The sequence below is a fragment of the Protopterus annectens genome, chromosome 1.part0, assembly GCF_019279795.1.
Source record: "Protopterus annectens isolate FY-2018-M chromosome 1.part0, PAN1.0, whole genome shotgun sequence".
Lineage (NCBI taxonomy): Eukaryota > Metazoa > Chordata > Ceratodontiformes > Protopteridae > Protopterus > Protopterus annectens.
In genome coordinates, this window is record NC_056725.1 from 507157067 (window position 1) to 507176207 (window position 19141).

Genomic DNA, 19141 nt, shown 5'->3' on the forward strand with positions numbered 1-19141 from the left:
GCTCACCGAGTTGCTCCTACTGCATGTTGAATTTCACTCAGCATTAGGTAAGCCACTGATAGAATATCAGAAAATATAGTCCTAAACATTTCTGTATTCAAATTACCCCCCAGCAGTATGCAATAAAGAACGTGATGCAGAAAGTGATGAGCAATGTTTCCAGAGCCTGAAGTTTATGATTCTCCACAAACTGAAATGGTCACCTAGAAGTTGGGTTTGTCCTTCAATAAAAAAATGTTGCTTTCTGTCTTGTAACAACTTTCTTGGCTGTGTTTGTTAAATTTACATAATGCTGTCTGAAATCAACATCTGCACACTGCTTTCAGTGAACCCAGCATTATCATTTTAGTAACTAATGCAGGTCTTTTGTCATCTAAACTTTCTTGTGCCCTCCTTCTCCTAGTTATCAAACCACTGGAGGACAGATAAAGAATTCGAAAGAAGGATGTGTGCGGTATTCACAGTACTATTGCAGAAGATGGTATTCCAGTTGAAGTTTATAAGCTTAGCCATTAGTGGTACATATGAGTTTGTCATTTACCTTGTTCTTATATAGGGAAGTCACTCCAGGGATTTTAATTCTCTTAAAGGACCAGTAATGCATCACCAGAGATGGTCACTAATATTAGGTAGTTATGACAGATTTTCGTAGTCTTCTGTGGCTGTTTATAACAGCAAGATCTGGAAGAGGCTGACTGATTATTTGTGGAATGATTTGGCATATCACCTACACTCTACATGACCTCTAAATGTTCTCCAGGAGGGGCTGACACAGACAAGCAACTGTTGTCAGAGCCATGAACTGAAACTAAATGCCAAGAAATGCATAATAGTATCCTTTGGGAACTCATCCATCCCTGGTAACTATCATATTGACAACACACCCCATAGAGTTGACCTAGTAGTCAGGGACTTAGGGACACACATAGATAATAACCTAGCCTTTGACCATCACATGTCTACAGTGGTGAGGAAATCATTCTATGTTGCAAAACTTATCAACACAGGTATGGCATCTAAGTCCAAAGAAGTCATTGTTCCACTGTATACGGCATTCATCAGACCTGTCATTGAGTACAATGCCCCCTTTGGTATGTACCTAGCCAGGCATATCCAACAACTGGAACATCAGGGCTGTAAGTACATATCCAACAACTGGAACATCCAGGGTGTAAGTAATATGTCCTATGCTGACTGCCTCAAGACCCTATCCCTCTATTCTGTCTCCTACAGTCTTTTGAGGGGAGATCTATGCCTGGCATGCAGGGTATTGTCAGACAAACAGTACCAGAATTACCCATTCTAAAAACTTAAACCTTGCCTGCAATATAAATAGGACCTGCTGGAGAAATAGGTATGTATCCCAGAGACTACCCCATCTATGGAACTGGCTCCCCATCTATGTGAAGCAGAGTTTCTCCCTAACCCATTTCAAGTGCAACTTGGACAATTGGATGGGAAACCGGAAATACATCCCTGGTGTGGTACCTATGTCTCTAATGGACACAGGTAACATGTAAATGGTTCATCTCCCAGGCCCATGTTTACACTTATCAAGGGCATCAGAACTTGTCAGAGATTTGGGATGCATGGCTAGGCTTAAAAAGGCCCTTGTGGTTGTTAGCCTAGTAAACACCTATGAACCTACATGGTCAAAGAAAGCAATACTTTTAAGGTGTAGTGATGAAACCTAATGATCAAATGCTTGAAAGTTCATTATTTGTTTGTGTTTTGTTTGGTAGCATGTTGCATCTTTAGTAATGAGGTCTGCCATCTATTGAAGAAAAGCATGGATGTATGATATGTTCTGCTATCTGTAGCAAGATTGTATGCATGTCTTCTGGTCAGTGAGAGAAGAATTCTGCACTTCAGTTTCACAGCCCCGCTGCATTTTTGAGAATGAGTACTCTCAAAGAGGATTATCCTAATTTTAATTTTGTATGCAAAACAGATGGTAACCACAGTTCTCCTCAAGCCTTTCTAAGGATGTGTGTCACCAAGATCACAGACAGAACTGTGGAGGTTAATACCATGTTTTGGTGATGCAAGCCAGGTTAGAAGAACTCCCAGGGTCCATGCCAGCTTTATAGCTTAAAGGAATAAAACCCTGACTATGTTCTAGATGACCCGAGTTTGATTAGTGGCAGAGATGCTGGATGAGCTGGAACTTGAGGAGGTGGGAGAACAGCAGCTGATGTTAGCTCACCTACCTCAGGAGAAGGGGCTGCGTTTAGTCTGTGAAGGAGAAGTATATGACTTCTGGGCTAAGCAGTATATACCACTGCAGCTGAAGATGGTTATGTGCCATACAAGCTCTGAGTGGAAGTCATAGCTGTCATGAGATGGTTATCTAACTTAAAACAGAAAATCCCTGATCTTTGTCACAGATGATGACACCATTCCTGGCAATCAGGGCTTGTCCCAAAGGAAAACAAGTAGTCCAGTATGCTCTTTCACTTTGGCTAATGAGTGGATCATATATTATGTCCAGAACAGAGGTTTCATGGTCAATGTACTGGAGCAGGGGACAAAAAAAAATCTTCCAGAATACTTGCAGCCCTGGTTTTGTGATTTTATTAGAATTGGCATTGCACAACATTATTTGAGGGAGCCCATTTATGGCTATATAATACCTTTCAAGTATGTGAAAAACATAGATCAAACAATATCTATTAATTTCTGAATGTGCATTCGTGGTCTTTATTCCAATTAGGCACAATTAACACTATGAAGATTACGGAAAGGAAAGGTGACTGCAACAATGCACATACCCAAAGCCTCCTTTATACTCCTCCACCATGTCCCTGCAGTTGCTAAAATGCAATTCAGCTGCCTTTAGCATGAACAAAAAACTATTTGATCATATTTGAGCTCATCCCTCCACTGTCTGCTGACCATCAGACATCTTTTCATCCATCTGAGCCATTTATTCCCCCACCACCAGGACTAAACACTGATACAGAGGGGGCATCATTTAGGCAGCCATCAGTTGTTGTTGTTTTTTTTTTTAGCTCTAACCCCATAATACAAGATTAGTAACCCACTATGTGTTTGGCCTGTAATAGGCATGAGAAAATGTATGTCACTCACTTGCACAAGTGACATAATACCTCACGACTGTCCTAACCCCAGAAGCTATTGTTCACATGTGGTCTCTCATCTCCACTGGGGGTTCTACTATGGGACTGTGTAACCCGGGCACGTACGAGCACTCCCTCCCCCTAAGGAGAGGTGAGCCAGTGATGCACGGCTCTATTCACTTCTTCCTGTGCTGATAATCATACTCACGTTTCTTGAGTCAAAGGGCTTTTCTACTTCTGTGTCAATGAAGCTGGCAAATCGGTTAATTCTCGGTAGTTTATGCCAGTGTTGCTGACTACTTTATAGCTAAAAGAATAAAAATTCTGTTCTACCACACCATGGTTATTTCCTCTATATCAGCTTGCCCATAGTATAAACTCTGATACCAATTAACATCCAGTTCAGTTAACCTCCAGTAAATATTTTATTGGTTTGTCTGTTCATTTATATGCAGTATTGAATAACAGATCCTACTGGGTGCATAAAGGTACCTTTTTTTAGGATAGCACCAGAAATAACATACAGTGACAAGATACTGGATATGATGAGCACAGTATGTCTAAATGAAGCCATAACTTTGGGACTTCTGGTATGGTGGCTGTCAGCAGCAGGACAGGTGTAAGGCTCCTCCAGAGTTGAATGAAATATTTTACAGTCAGCTAAACAACTGTGTATCCATGCTGGCAGCTAAGAATGCTGAGCTTCTGTATTATAAAATAAACTCTAAGTGGGTGCAGTGCATTCAGCAGGTGAGATAATGTATTTAGTACTGTAGCTGTAAAAAATACACTCTGATGGATGTTTAACTATAGCTAATATGCACTGGGTACAAACATATGAGCATCTAATTGACAAGGATGTTTTTAACAGAGAAGTTAACTGTCAGTGGCAACTTATGACAGCAAAAAAAAAAAAATTGCTGAAAAAATATTTTCCAGTGGCCACTTTTCACCTATGCTGTGTTTTTATATCTAAAAGTTAGAATGCCAAATATACCCAGCAAGATTTTAGGAATACACACATTTAGACATTAGAGATAATAAAGAACATGCATATATGTGCTTATACACAGCAGTGAAAATAAAGAATATATATGTACATAGCATAGATAAAGTGCCACATTTTTAATGGAATGGCAGCACCTCGGAGGCCTAGGAAAGTAAATTTTGACACATATACAACACACATGCATGTATGCTACTCATACAATGAACATGAGCACACATGCTCAAGCACACATGTACCTATACACAGAACCTAAACCACTCTCATTCTAGGTACATGGGCATATTTTCACAAGTGTATCAGTCAGTAAACAGGTACTAAAATCAGACACACAAATATAGCTCCCTTTGGGGTGGTAGCATTCTTCACACGGAATAATAACAATTAATATAATCTTAGAGTGCACTGCTAACATCCATTCTTCATATTCAAATTAAGGCAGTAAAAGGAAACATGAGTTTTTCAGTCCTGAAATGGTACTGGAACATTTTGTAAATCTGACCTTAGCAGAACTGCTGCAAAAAGGGCTGCAAACAATGGCACAAAACAGACAACAATAAAATATTTTAGAAATATTTATTAAGAAAGCATTAATAATCCTTAAGTTTGTAATGGCAGCATTGCTTCTCCTGTGTTCAGTATTCATTAGCAGAGAGTGAGTGTTATCTGTGAGTTCGAGCTGCAGCAACCTTTCTGTCACACTGTCAATTTAATTTACAGAACAGCCTAGTTACCTGCAGGCACGCAAAGCAGACTGTGTTACAGCAGTCTGCAGAGAACAGCTATACTTCTTTCAAGACAATGTTATTAACAGATAACACAAATTATTTCTTCCATCTCCCAGTTACCCTTTACAGATTTTCTTTGAGCACAAAAGGATAGAAACATGATCTTTGATCACAGTTCAGATTTCACTTTGTGAACGTACTCGACTCCTAATGAGAAACGTATATTGAGTGTGACTGTATGTGCGCTGCTCTCTAAATCATGTTTCTTTACGGAAGAAGACACATCAGCTCTGTTTCAGCATGCTGCTAATAAGATAAATGGAGAGAAAAGATGCTAAGAAACCAAAGAGCTTGAGAAGTACAGTATAAACAAAGAAACATCACCACAGGTCATATATACTATGGAGGAAGAACTTCTGATGACTGAATATCTGTGTGACTCATGAGCTAAACAACTGACCAAACATATGTCTGAAATGGTCTTCAGAATTTCCACTGGCATGGCTATCACAAAATGACGGTAGGCAATGCAGTTCCTGACATGAAGAGCACGTGTTCACATCTGTAAGTACTTCCATGAAAACTATGCTTAGGTATTACAGTGTTACTTAATGCAAATAAATGCTTGCCCTGTCAGTGATTTTGTACAGTGAAAAGTAATGAGACATCTGATTATGTTATCTTGACGTCTGAGCTCTGTCTGTCTCATGTCTGGCTGTCACTTACATTTCTGCACCAGATAAGAGCAGGACTGAGCAAAATGTACCACTTCTGAGCCACTTCCATCTGACGCTCACTAGTTTTGCATACAAAAGGTAAACAGAGCTTCAAGATAAGAGTCTTGTTCTTTGCTATATCAGTTAAATAATGTTTTTATTAAGTGATGAAGCAGTCCATGCAATATATTCCGTCCACTTTTTTCAGTCTTTGTTAGAAAGTGCATGGAAGTGCTGTCAATGTCCTTCTTCAGATTTCCTGTCCATGTAATATATAATAATGAAAGAAATGATGAGTGCAGAGTAGTACACTTTTATGGGCCAACAATTTTTAGCACTTAATCAAGTTTTATGTGTGTATAGAGGTCTCTTCTTCATCAGAAGTATGTCTTGCTATACAAGGGATTGTATCATGCAGTAAGGAGTCTCTCTGAGGACAGTACTGATTTTTCTGACTGCTGTCATTTAGCAATAATGTTTAAGCTGAACTAATATTTATGCAAAAATGCTAAACATTGTACAACATTGGGTCAAAATTTTTTTTAAAAAGACAGTTGTTTCAAACAGTTGCTTGTTTTCCCATTCTTTCTTGATGTGCATGCAGGTGAAATGCATTTTCTCTTCACTTTTCATACAGAAGACTACAACAAGGCATATGTGAATCTTGTCCATAGTATGTCCTCCAAACAAACATTTATTTGTTGGCATACATTTTAAGTCTTTTTTTTTTTGCATTAGAATGCTTGCTCAGCCCAGTGGTTATATATTTTTGGTTACTAAATCTGAAAAGATTAAATAAAGTAGGTGTATCTGTTTGTGGGAGCATGTGAATTTCTCAGGACAGCTTTGTCAAAACCAACATAATTGGAACAGGAATCTCAAGATACATTTTCCATAAATTGGTTGTATTTGCTGTGACATGTTGCCTGACATGAGATTGTTATTTGATATTAATGTAGTATGAAGCTTTTATGTTAGTGTCTGTAGATTTTTTCTTTTTTTGACGTTTCTAGTTCGAGGATACTATCAGTATTTCAGACTGCAGTACAGCTTGCTAGTCATTTGTTACAGCAAAGTAATGCAGATGGAACGTGGCAACAGATTTTCTGTCATAGAGTGTTTGCCTTTTCTCCACAGATGTGCAACCATGATCCAGCTCTGGTTGCAAAGACAGACAAATTCCTGGTTCTGTCCCAGATATCCTAGAACACATTAGAAACTCAGACATCTGAAGGAGGTGGTGAGGGAATAGGCATATGTATCTTGGGAAGAGTGAGCCTTGGTGGAATTCAGAACTTAGAGAGGTTGCACTACTGAGTGTGCAGAAAGGCCTGAGTAGATGTGGTGGCTTTATGGGCCCAGAGGTGGCACATTCTGAAGCCACATTTCATTGACCACCCAGCCAAGCAATGTAAACACCAACACACTAGGGGAGGGCTGAGGAAAATGCCCTGGTGCACTGATAAGTCCACGGCTCTGTACCCACATTTCCCAATACCACTCCTCATGTCATGTGGTAGTGAAGATCAGGATGAGAGACATACGAGGGAGCTCAGCAGCTATCAACTAGAAGAGCACCAGGAAAGCAAAAAATATTTAAATAATGGGAGGGTGGAGGGTTATCTCCCTCCACCCCCACAGGGAATGCTGTGGAGCTTCACATTTTGTTCCATTTGTGTGGTAATTAATGTTTTGAGTTTTATATTTGTAGATTCAAATTTGTTATATTCATTGTTGTGACATGAATCCCTCTGTAAAATGTGTATATGCACAAAAACACATAAGCATGTATTATATTTTATTTTAATCTTTTCAACTCTTAAGACCACAGCTAGAGATAAAAGGCACCCTTTTCAGGAGGAATCATGTATTTAAATGAAATGGTAGTATCCATCCACCAATACATTTTCAAAACTGTTTGTCCAGGTGAGGATTTTCCTGACATCTAGTTGAAGAGGTTCCACTAATATTCCCTGTAAACATTATCAGTTTCCAGCTCATCCTGCAGGTTCCCCATGAATTCCTAAGCAAGCTGACAGATATAATCCATGTAGCTTGTTTGGTTTGCCCTGGGCCTCTTCTTAAAGGGCATTTCCATGTATATCTACCATTGATGGTGTCACCAACCACTTCAGCTGACTTCTGTCATGTTGGATGAGTAATTGCTCTATAGCCTCATCTTTCTTTAACACATTTATTGAAATATCACTTAAGATATAGGTAACATACATTTATCTAAAATAAAACAAACCATGTTAATATTTTCACAGCTACAAACATTATATATCACATACATGCTTTTATATAATTATCATTAATCCTGCATTACATAAATTGCTGAATTCCCACCTTTCTTAAACATCACTCTTTCTCCAAAACATTATTCTACATGTATTGTTCCTACAATTTCCACTTTTCCTATGTAGTTTTCTAAAGAACCCACTTCCAGTTATTTTGTCTCTGTTACAATATTCACTACTTCAGGTACAGTTTGTTTAGACTTTGATTTCCATTTTCTATTAATTGCTTTTTTGTCAGCCGCCAGAATTAAACTTAACAAGCCCATAATATATCTAGGCAATTCAGATCCTGTATCTCAGCTCAGAAAAATCATTTCCTTAGTTATAATCACAGTTTAGTCTCTTTCCATATATTCTTAGCTGCCATAACATAATCCTTTTTAATACTCCTAAATATTTAATTTCATCATGTCCCAATAAATATAGGTATTGCTGAACCATTAATCTGTAGACTTATCCGCATTAATCCTATATCCTGAAAACATGAAACTGTCTCAGAATGTTCAACAATACTAATATGACCTTTTCTGGTTTTATTAAGTACAAAAATAATATCATCTGCAAATTAAGCCAACTTTTCTTGAATACTATACTAATTACATTATTGAATTTCTGAGTCCATTATTTTCTTAGCCAATGGTTCTAAATATAATGCAAATAACAAAGGGGAGAGAGGACACCTCTGACGGCTTCCTCTATTCAGGCACAACTTAACAGAGAGGAACCCTCCCACTTTAATTTTTTGCATCAGATCTCTCATAAATTTTTCAGCTAACCTTATTATTGTATCAGGGAATGGAAATGCTTCTATTACCCTACTCATAAAATCCCATCTTACCCTGTCTAATGCTTTATCTGCATCAAGACCCACCAACAACAGTGATGTTTTCTTATATTTGTCTTCCTTCTGGATCATCATTGTTCTATTAATGTTGTCAAATGTTTGCCTAGCCTCCACAAAACCACATTGATCCATATTTATCAAATTTGGCAACACCACCTTTAAGCTGCTATAGACATAAACACTTTGTAATCATAGTTTAAAATTGAAATCAGCCTATATGACGCTGGGTCTGATGGATTTTATCATTATTGGTATTATAGCTTTCTTCCAGGCTGTTGGTGCTTCCTCTCCTTTTAAAATACCATTAAACAAAACCTTCAAGATCTTTATCGCTTTCTTCCCTCCTAGCTTCCAAACTTCCACAGGAATAACATCTATTGCTGAAGACTTTCGTACAGATTGATTTATGTGTCACAATTTTTATCTCATTTCATCCTATCTTAACTGTTAAGTGTTGAGCCTCATCTACCTCTAACCTTGGCATACTTAAGCCTTCCATAAATATTTCCAGTTGTACTTTTTCCTGGTTTTCACATTCCTCTGCTTTATACAAATTTTCATTAACATTTCAGACCTATCACTAATACTTCTACAGGATCTCTGGTTATTATTCTTGTTATAGGCTCCCAGAGTTTGGCAACAACCCTTTCTCACTCTGATGCATAAGTCTTTGTGCTAAGAGTTTTTGTGCACCAGAGTTATCAAAAAACAGTTGTTTAACAACAATCTTTCTAAACTCATGCATGTTATCCAGATACTCCCTTATTTTCTGTCTAACACTCTGCAATTGTGCCTCTTCTTGTTCTGTGAGATTCCCCTTATTCTAGAATACTTTAACCTTTGTCAGTCCCTCTGAATAATTCTTGTTACTTCTTAACCATATCTCTTTTTCTTTATACCCTATTGTACTCTTTCTACCGTAGTTTTAAACTCTACTTTCATTTTCATTTTATCCACTCACCAGCTAAAACTTCTGAAGAATTTTTTATCTTCCCTAATAGTTCTCAAATCGGGTCTATATTAGAACATCGAAGACCCCTATTCAGCAAAAGCTGAAAACATCGAACATACAGAACAGCAATTTTTTTTCCTAGGGAAAAAATTTGCTGTTCCAAAACACATACACACAACACAAGCACACCAAACAAACAGCAATCCACACACATCCACCTAAAATCTTACACCTCACCCTACATTAAACTATACACACAACACTAACTATCCACTTACCTTAACCCAAACCCTAACCCTAAGGTCCGTCACTATCGCACACTCACCTCACCCACACCCTAACCCTAACTCACCTACCCCGCCCTAACCGTCACGTCCACACAATCGTACACATATCTAACCCATGCCCTAACCCTAACTCACCTAACCCACCCTAACCCTCACGTTCACACAATCGCACACATACCTAAACTGTGCCCTAACCCTAACTCACCTAACCCGCCCTAACCCTCACATCCACACAATCACATACATACCTAACCCGCACCCTAACCCTAACTAACCTAACCCGCACTCAATCGCACACTTACCTGAACCCAACCCATAACTTTCCACCACAGCACTGAAAATATGGAAGCAACAGAAACGGACAACCAAATTCTTTCCCTAGGAAAAAATTTGTTTTTTTGTTGCTTCGATATTTTCAGCTTTTGCTGAATAGGGGTCGGTATTAGAACATTCCAAGTTTTGAAACTTCGATGTTCTAATATAGACCCCTCAAATCATTTCCACTACCTATTCCTTAAATTCCTCTTTTTGTAAAAGGTAGGTGGGGAAGCACCAGTGTTTCATTTTTGTACATCATTACCCTGCATTTTTAACTTAGTTGTTATTGGATGAAATAGTTATTGAATGTGTAGTGAAGCTTTCAATTAAATACACATATTGCTGTGAAATATAATTTCTGTCTAGTCTAACCCAGTTTTTGTATCTTGGGGAATAATATGTAAATTCTCTTTGAGTTCCTCTTACTGAACTCACATCTTCCAAAGCAAATAGTTTCATAAATCTCTTCAGAAATCTACCCATTTTGTTATATTTTTACTTCTTGGTCTCCCAGATACATCCACACTGCTGTCAATCAAGTTCCAGTTCCCACCTCTAAGTAATATTCCCTGCTGAAAGTTGATTATTTCTCCCCAAATTTTCTTAAGCTCAAAAATAGCAGTTTTAACTAGTGGAATATAAATACATGCCAGTGTAGTCCTCCTCCCTTGCCTGTAGCCCTTTACCACCACAAATCTAACATTACTACCTTTCTTTTCCTCTTCTATCACTATTGGAGCTCCTCTAGCAATTAGTATAAGAACTCCCCTTTTCCCTTGTCCCTGATACTCTGCTGCAACCCCTTTTTCCCATTTTTACACATGCAGTCAGGGTGCATATTTGTCCTGAAATCTTTTCTTTATCAAATTCTCATGGTTACTTCTTTCCAAATGTGACTCCTGAAACATTCCTATTTGAGCTCTGCTTTTCTTAATATAATTCAGTACACTTACCTTTTTGTCTATACCTGTGAGGCCATTCACATTCCAGAATGATATGTGGAGTGTAGCCATTATGATAAGAAATTATTATTCCAACCTATTATATATAGGTTCATAGGTAGGTACTGGGCTATTTTTATATCCTTTTTAAAGCTCTATTTCCAGCTTTTGTGTTACATGCACCAATTAATGTTTGGCAGGTTGATCTCTTACACAGTTGTTTCGTATCATTTCCATCTGAAATTATGTCACCTTTACAACACTTTTTGTTTTAATGAAAACCCTCAAAGAAAAAAAGCAAACACACCCCCAGAGCACCCCAGAACCTATTAACTTAAAACATGGAAGGTGTAAGAGGTAGTGTTGTTACCTCACAGCAAGAGGTTCTCCCGTTCGATTCTCATCTTGGCTTGGGAGTGCCTTCTGTGTGGAGTCTGCATGTTCTCCCCATGGTTGGGTAGCATTTGAAAGACATGCGTGCGTAAATGGGCGTGCCTTCATTGAAGGTTTGGCATTGAGCTGGCACCTCGGCGTTTCGTAAAAAAAATCTACTGCCAATCATTAGTGGACCAGAGTTCCGCTGTGGTGACCCCTTACCGGGAAAAGCCGAAAGACAAACAGCAACAACATGGAAGGTGTAAGACCAGATTGTCTGAGCATCACATGTTTGACTTCCGGAAGTATTTAAATAAGGAGGCAGAAGAAGAGATGTAGATACTGCCGTGTTATGTAGACATAAGTCCACTAACAAAGATGTGGCTTGAATGACAGTCGAGGATGGATGTGGATGGTTACAAGACAATAAGTAGTTTATGGAGCGATAGCAGGTAATAAGTATAAGAGATGCAAAGGAAAGGAGTCAAATTCAATTTAGCTATAAAGACTAGAACAAAGAGAACAGGATAACATACTGATAGGTGTTTATAGACTACTGAATGCCCCAACACTCAAGATTAAAGTTCTGTTTACCTAACTACAAATTCTATCCCATACAAAAAATGAATTACCCTACGTGACTTTAACTTCTCCCAAATAAACTTGGATTCCAAAAATAAAAGAAATGTACTGAAAATGTACCAACCCAGTAACTTATGTTAGCAGCTAAGAATGAGAATAGTTCTAACCTTTTTGTAGTAAATAAAAATGTAAAAAAAAAATATAGCCTTTTATTATATAATGCCCTTCTTGGAGATATTAACTTTCTCAATGACTGCCTATTTAATAGGCTACAAGTAAAATAAATAAACAAATAAATGAATAAATACATAAAAAAAAAGAAAAAGGACAGAGGGCAAGTCCAAGAAAGAATGCAGCAAAATGTAATGCATTCTAGATATTTTTTTCACTCAAACAAAGCAACTCTGCATCTTTCAAACAAAGAATATGTTAGAAACTGGAACCGGTTGTGATTGGGAATACATAAAAATGAAAAGCTACCCAAGAAGATAATCAGATATAAGGAATAACACATAGAAAAGAAAACAAATGTGAAACCTCAAAGCAAATTTTACAAATCCATTAAGTGCTTTATGAATAAAATGAATAACTGATATAAGAAGATGAAGAGAAGTGTAACTGCAAAGCTTCAGAATGAGTGCAAAGTATTATGCAGGGCTATAAGGAAACAATTTCTCAGAGAATAAAAACAGCTTAGCTACATGCATAACTAATGGAGTGAAGGATTTGTTTAATTATACTTAAAAAGCATCATAGGTGGCAGGAAATTATAACAATCCTGTGTGTGTATGACATGCATTTTACAAAAAAAGACAGTGTTCGAATTTGTGGAACATACTACATAAATATTCAGAGACAAAAAAATGATACAAAAGGAAATATCTAAAATTTGATAAGAGTCTAGAACAAACCATTAAAGAAAAGCTATTGAGAGAAATTAGAGAAATGAAAAGGAATAGTAGTCCAAGAATGCAGATCATTGTTCTTAATGGCATAAAAGAGATAAATGACTCCGCTACTGCAGACCTAATGCAAATTGTTCAGTATTTGTTAAAATTCACCATCATACATGAGAACTGGATATTAATTCTTACAGTAATCAATAAGGAGAAGACAAATTCATCTTCACGTAACAATTACAGGTCAAGATGTATGTTGAAAACTGTTTGTTGGAAACTCTATTGGGTTGTATTATTATAACAAGCAGGACAGTTGGCATCCAGCATGCTTACACCTTGGGAATATCAAGAGCAACCGATGTCCACCAATTCCAAACTCACACCTTCTGGGGTTACTGTGGGGATAAAAGAGTATGCCATCTATCTTGACTTTAGCAGGACATTCAAAAAGGGGAATTTCAAAAGCTCCAAGAAAAGCTAAACAAATCTTACTACAAGCAATCATTCTGTGGTCTGAAGATAATAGTAACTTTTACATCACATCTAGCAAAAAAAAAAAAAAAATAGGTATGAAGCTATGTAGGAGAGCCACAAAGGAACTTATCAAAAACAACACCGATGGCATACTGCTCTTAGATGTAAAACAGTGTGGACTTGTCCAGGTGTGAGATTACCTTTTCATTCTTCCCAGAGGTAGTAGCAGAATTTGCTGAAGAACTTACAGTGCATAGTGTACTATTTTTCCTTGCTCTATCATTTCAACACTATCCTGCAGAAAAAAACAACTGATGAGTGAAATGCAATGAATGGCAAGCCTTACATGGTTCAATGAGTGAAAAACTGGTTAAGCAAAATGACATAACAACTCACAATGGGAGCTACTAGTGATGTTCCCAAGGCTATGTACTGAGGCCAATTGCTGAACATTTTTCTTGACTGTAGATGTTGGAATGGGGTATGGATAGCCAAAGATGCCAATAACTGCAAACTAGGTATAATTACTTTAATAAAAATAGGTTGAAATTCTCCAAGACAGTCTAAGAAAATACATATTTGGTGGAGAAGTAATAACCTCATCTTTAATGTCATTAAATGTAGCGTCACATTTAATGTCACAAAATGCAGTATCACAAGGCTTAGAAAAAAAGGACAAATTATGATTACAAAAAAAGGTCAAATCATAAATAAAGATGACATTGTTAAAGATCTAGTGACTTTCTTTAGCTAATTCTAAAGGTGATGCTATGGCACTCATGGAAGTTCAATGTATTACCTCACTGATCTGATCTATTTCTGAAACAATGTTGAGTTTTAAAGCTTTTAAATAGCCACTTGAAACAAAATTATTCCTGGCTAGGGAAGAAGACATAAGGTAGGAAATGTATGTGATCTAGACAGTTTTCAAGAGCTGTTATTATATTCTGTTTCCAATATGATACTTAGAGGTGACCTCTGCCTCATCTGCAATGCAGTACTGGATCATATTTAATTTGAAAGTCAGCCACATCTACCTGAAGTACTCTTCTGGAGAAGCTAACACCAGACTTGAAGGCCCAATACTTTAAAAGTTCACAGTAGGAAGAAATGTGTCATATACATTACGTAATGCCTTTCAAGTTTATGTAATAGGCCTCTCCTTACAGTCAGACATGTTGCATGAACTTCCTTCAAAAATAATCTTTATCCATGTATGGGCAATAGAAAATATCCACATGAGGTTATGGCAGTCAAGCTTTTTGAAAGCTAGTGGGTCATATTGACAATCAACATTATAAACTGACATATACAACCGGGAAATTCTGATGCCTTGAAACTGGATATCTTAATTACTGCAATAAAACATGATAAAGTTCTTCAAAATAGTCTACAAAAATACCTGTCTGGCATAGTGGTACTGACACTACCTTTACTGTAAATAAATGTAGCACTATGAGACTTAGACAAAACATCCTAAATTAGGATTACAAACTAAATAGTAAAATAATTTAAAAATGACACACTGTTAAAGCTCTACAAACAACAGCAAACAACCAATTCAAACATTGCCTTCTGTGCATTTGCCAAAATAAAGAATATATTCTGTAGCCTGGATAATTCTAAATGGTGTGTCTGCTTGCTCTAGGAAGATCATTTAAAAAGGGTTTAAAATGAACTATTCAGAAAAGCTTTCAGTGTTTCATATTTTATTTCCTATAATTTACTTAAAGGTATCCTTCTGCATGGAGTATTATTTCAGTCTCCATTCTGGTTCTGTTTGAAATTCTACACCTAGAATGTTTTACTGGAAGAGGTAACATTAATCAAGGAACCTAATACTAAAAAGAAAAATAAATACCAACAACAGAAAATGTGATAGATGCATTATGCTTCTCCTTACAGTAAGAGCAAGTCATTTATTAACTTCCTTCACCAATAATCTCAACACATACATGGAAAACAGAAATCATCAGGCTATGTTTACAACAATAAAGTTTTTTGAAACCCAGTAGGTTGTATGCTTGGCAATCAAACTTATAAACCTAAGAAGTGTTACTCCAGCAACAGGATATAAGAGGAATTGATGAGTCCACATTGGTTGTAATTTTATAGCAGAGACATTCCTTTCTCTACAGGAATCCAAAATGTTAAAATACACTGATGGTATTAAAATATCCAAAGGAAATGCAATCAAATGAAGACACTGGCATTTTTTTTCCCAGGACTGTTTGAATGGCATACATAAATGTTGAATCACTGAACAACAAATGTCTTAAATTTCGGACCTAAGAAGTATGAGTCTGATTACAAACTGGGAGATATTACAATAAATGAGATTAAATAACAGAGGGATTTGGGTATTATAATTGACAACAAGCTTATTTTTGACAAGCACATTGCTAGCATAATTGAAACTCTTCAGGAGTTAAGGCTTGCAACCTTAGATTTATTACCCAGGAGTTATGTGTGCTAATGCCTTTGATCAATGATTTAATGGGTTCTAAACTAGTGCCTGAACAATTTGGTTTCCCCATAATGGAAAATGTACTAGAGAATTGAATAATTGCAATGAAGATACACAAAAAGGATTAGAGGCCTAGAAGGCCTAACACACAAGCAAATATTGGGCAGTGTAAATATATACCCACTTGAGTGCAGAAGTCTAAAAAGAGAACTAATTGTTGTATCAAGCATTGATAGGTAATTATCTTGTAGAAAATTTAAAAATAAGATAGCCCAAGAGGGCATGGCATTAAGAAGTAACATTTGTAGACTCCATACCTTCAGGTATAAGAGTAATATTAAAAACTCTGACTCAGTAGTAAACTAATGTGTGAATAGAATATGCCACATAGAAAAATTAAGAGTAAAAAAACACTGAGAAAATTTAAAGTAAATCTAGAGAAACATATGAGATCAGGGAATAGAGTATACATTCAGGAAAGATAGTTATTATGTCATTTGTGCCCCCTACCTGTAAATTAATTTATAGGCATGCATAGTGTACAGTTTCAGTATTACTAAGCATAAGTGAGTTTGAATCCCACTACAATGAAACACTTGACTACCAGCATACAGTATGTATTCCCATGTTATTACATGAGTTCTGAGTTTGTTTAAACTTTCACAGCATTGACATCCTTTATACATTGAGTGGAAAAACTAAAATATACCAAGAACTTTCTCCACAGAAGTCTGATCATCTGCCTAATAATTACTGAGATATTCTCTTAAATTCTAAGATGTGTTGTATTTAGAGTAAGACACAGAGCCAATTTTCTCCCAGTTTATGAATGGATGGTGATCTTGATGCAGAATCTTGCCCTGAGTATAATCTGTTTTTGCCTTTTTTTTTTTTTTACTGCTTTGTACTCCTTAGACCATTACACTCATATATCTTCACTGGTATGTTGCAGTAGCATTATATAGAAGCTACTTATTCAGTATCCTTTATTCTAACTTGTTTTATCCATCAGTATACCATGAGGCTTAATGTGTTAATTCTTTGGCAAATAGTGAATTGTTTCCCACTGTATCCCAAACGTTAACTAGTAAGATACCCCCATTGCACTGTATTTAATATATTCTGCTTTCACTAAAACCCCACAAAAGTTGTTACAAGAAAACCTTGTTTCAGAAGTTGGCACAGCCTACGGTGGATCTCTGTGGTAGGTCACCATTGGCACAGCCTACTGTGGATCTCTGTGGTAGGTCACCATTGGCACAGCCTACTGTGGATCTCTGTGGTAGGTCGCCATATATGTGTATAACAAATAATAAAGCTCAAACTGCCAATAGCTGGTATTTCAACAAGTGCTGAAAGGTCTAATACATTTTCATTATTTGGATAATGTTGACATGTACTTAGCCTATATAAGTTGATGGTCTTCTGACAAGCATTCGGGGTTTAAGCATTGGAAAGGCCACAATGAGAGGAACACCCTGACAGCCCTGTGGGAGTACCTAGCTCAATACCTAGAATGCATCTGTCATTTACATGCTGTATAACATGTCTTCCCTGCTCACAGTGCTGATGTGGTTCTCTAATCCTGCTCTAAAGGTGACTGCCATTTATAGTATACAGTATTTCTAGCTGCTACTTTGAACAGTCAGAGGTGTTCTGACCAATCACATTTGTACAGTCAGAGGTATTCTGACCAATCACATTTACTTTATCTTCTCCTTTAAGGAAGTATGAGGAGCATATTTTTCAATACAGGGATTACAACGCAGGGTCACACTTATGCAACATCAAAACTGTGCTGGAAGTTGCTCTATAGTGAGTGCTGTAGTTCATTTGTAAAACCCCAGTGTTCTTAGTACCCCATTGTATTTATTTCATTAGTAGTAAGGCATCTTTGAATGCATTATAATCAATTTGCAAGTTTATTCCAGACAGAATATCTATATATGAGTGTTACAAAGCAGATGGATGGTGTGAGCTATGTGGAAAGTTTATTGCTGAGCAATAAGGCATTTCCTCAGTACAGAATTCTATGTTATAGTACTTAACATACAGTGTGAATGCAGAATGTTAGAGGACTTGTGGACAAACACTAGAGAATAAAGTTTTTTTATATTTAGTAAAGGAAGTATTAGGAAATATAGCTGAGCTAGACTTGTATGTAATTTCAAACGTCTGTTTCTTTTTGTCTTACAGTAGTAGTAGCAACTGCATGACATGTATTTTCCTATGTTTTTTTTGAAACAGTGATCAGTACAGTTCTTCGATAGTAGGTTTCATACCATGTATTATTCAGCAAGGAAATTCTGTTTATGTTTGCATAGAACAATTAATTGTATGCAGATATCATCACTAGAGCAGAACTGAAATAATTGTAACTGTCAGTAATGTTGATAATGAAAGACAACTTAACTGTTTAGAACCAGAAGGGAAATGTCTGCAAATCTAGTCTTTAGAAAACACTGGCTAATGAATACATTTGCTAGATTACAGTGGGGAATTCTATCAATTTATGTTATATGACAAACTATGTATCTTACACTGGCTTTAACAAAGAAAATGTATCTTTATTACACAGAAAATGTGATTTAAAGTAGTCAGCATAAATGGTTGCAAAATCTATTGGCTTTGTGGATTCGTATGATACATGGTGTACCTGTTGTATAAAATCCATACTACATAAGCATTTTGGCATATCATTTCTAATAGTAAACTAGTGCAACGTACATTTCAATTGTCTGACTGCAGAGAATCAGCTCTTCATTCTACATGAGTAGACCTCCTCACAAATTCAGGCAAGCAAAACTTGCACTCCTCAGTCTTTTGTTTTGAAATGGCACATCATTGACTGGAAAGACATTTGATACTGCTCTGGACATTACCTAATAACACTTCTAGAGTTCACTGCAGTTCATCACACTAGTAGAATGTTCTCTAAATATAAACAGGAGACCAGAACTTGCATGCAGGTCCAATGTCATGCCGTGTCAAGAGACAGATGTAGAAGTACTGATCGCATGGAGCAAGTTACTTAAATATGACAAAGGTATGCCTTTCAATTTGATTGACTGATGCTTCAATTATGTTTCTGAAAGGAGATATAGCTTAAGGCATAGCTTCAGATTTAGGTCCCTGTTTTTTCTGATTTCTATTACACTGCTTTTGACTTCAA

At 36.8% G+C, this 19141-nt stretch overlaps 1 protein-coding gene across 2 annotated transcripts in view; it reads left to right on the forward strand.

Moving 5' to 3' along the window:
- The first annotated feature begins 4854 nt into the window (after positions 1–4854).
- The window catches only part of LOC122793140, a 291237-nt gene continuing 276950 nt past the window's right edge, over positions 4855–19141 (forward strand). The window contains exon 1 of one of the 2 annotated variants that reach the window (XM_044060925.1): positions 4855–5378. The gene's annotated coding sequence lies outside the window, so the exon portion shown is untranslated. Of the gene's footprint in view, positions 5379–18933; positions 19016–19141 lie in introns of those variants that run through there. The other variant, XM_044060914.1, reaches the window with a different exon arrangement.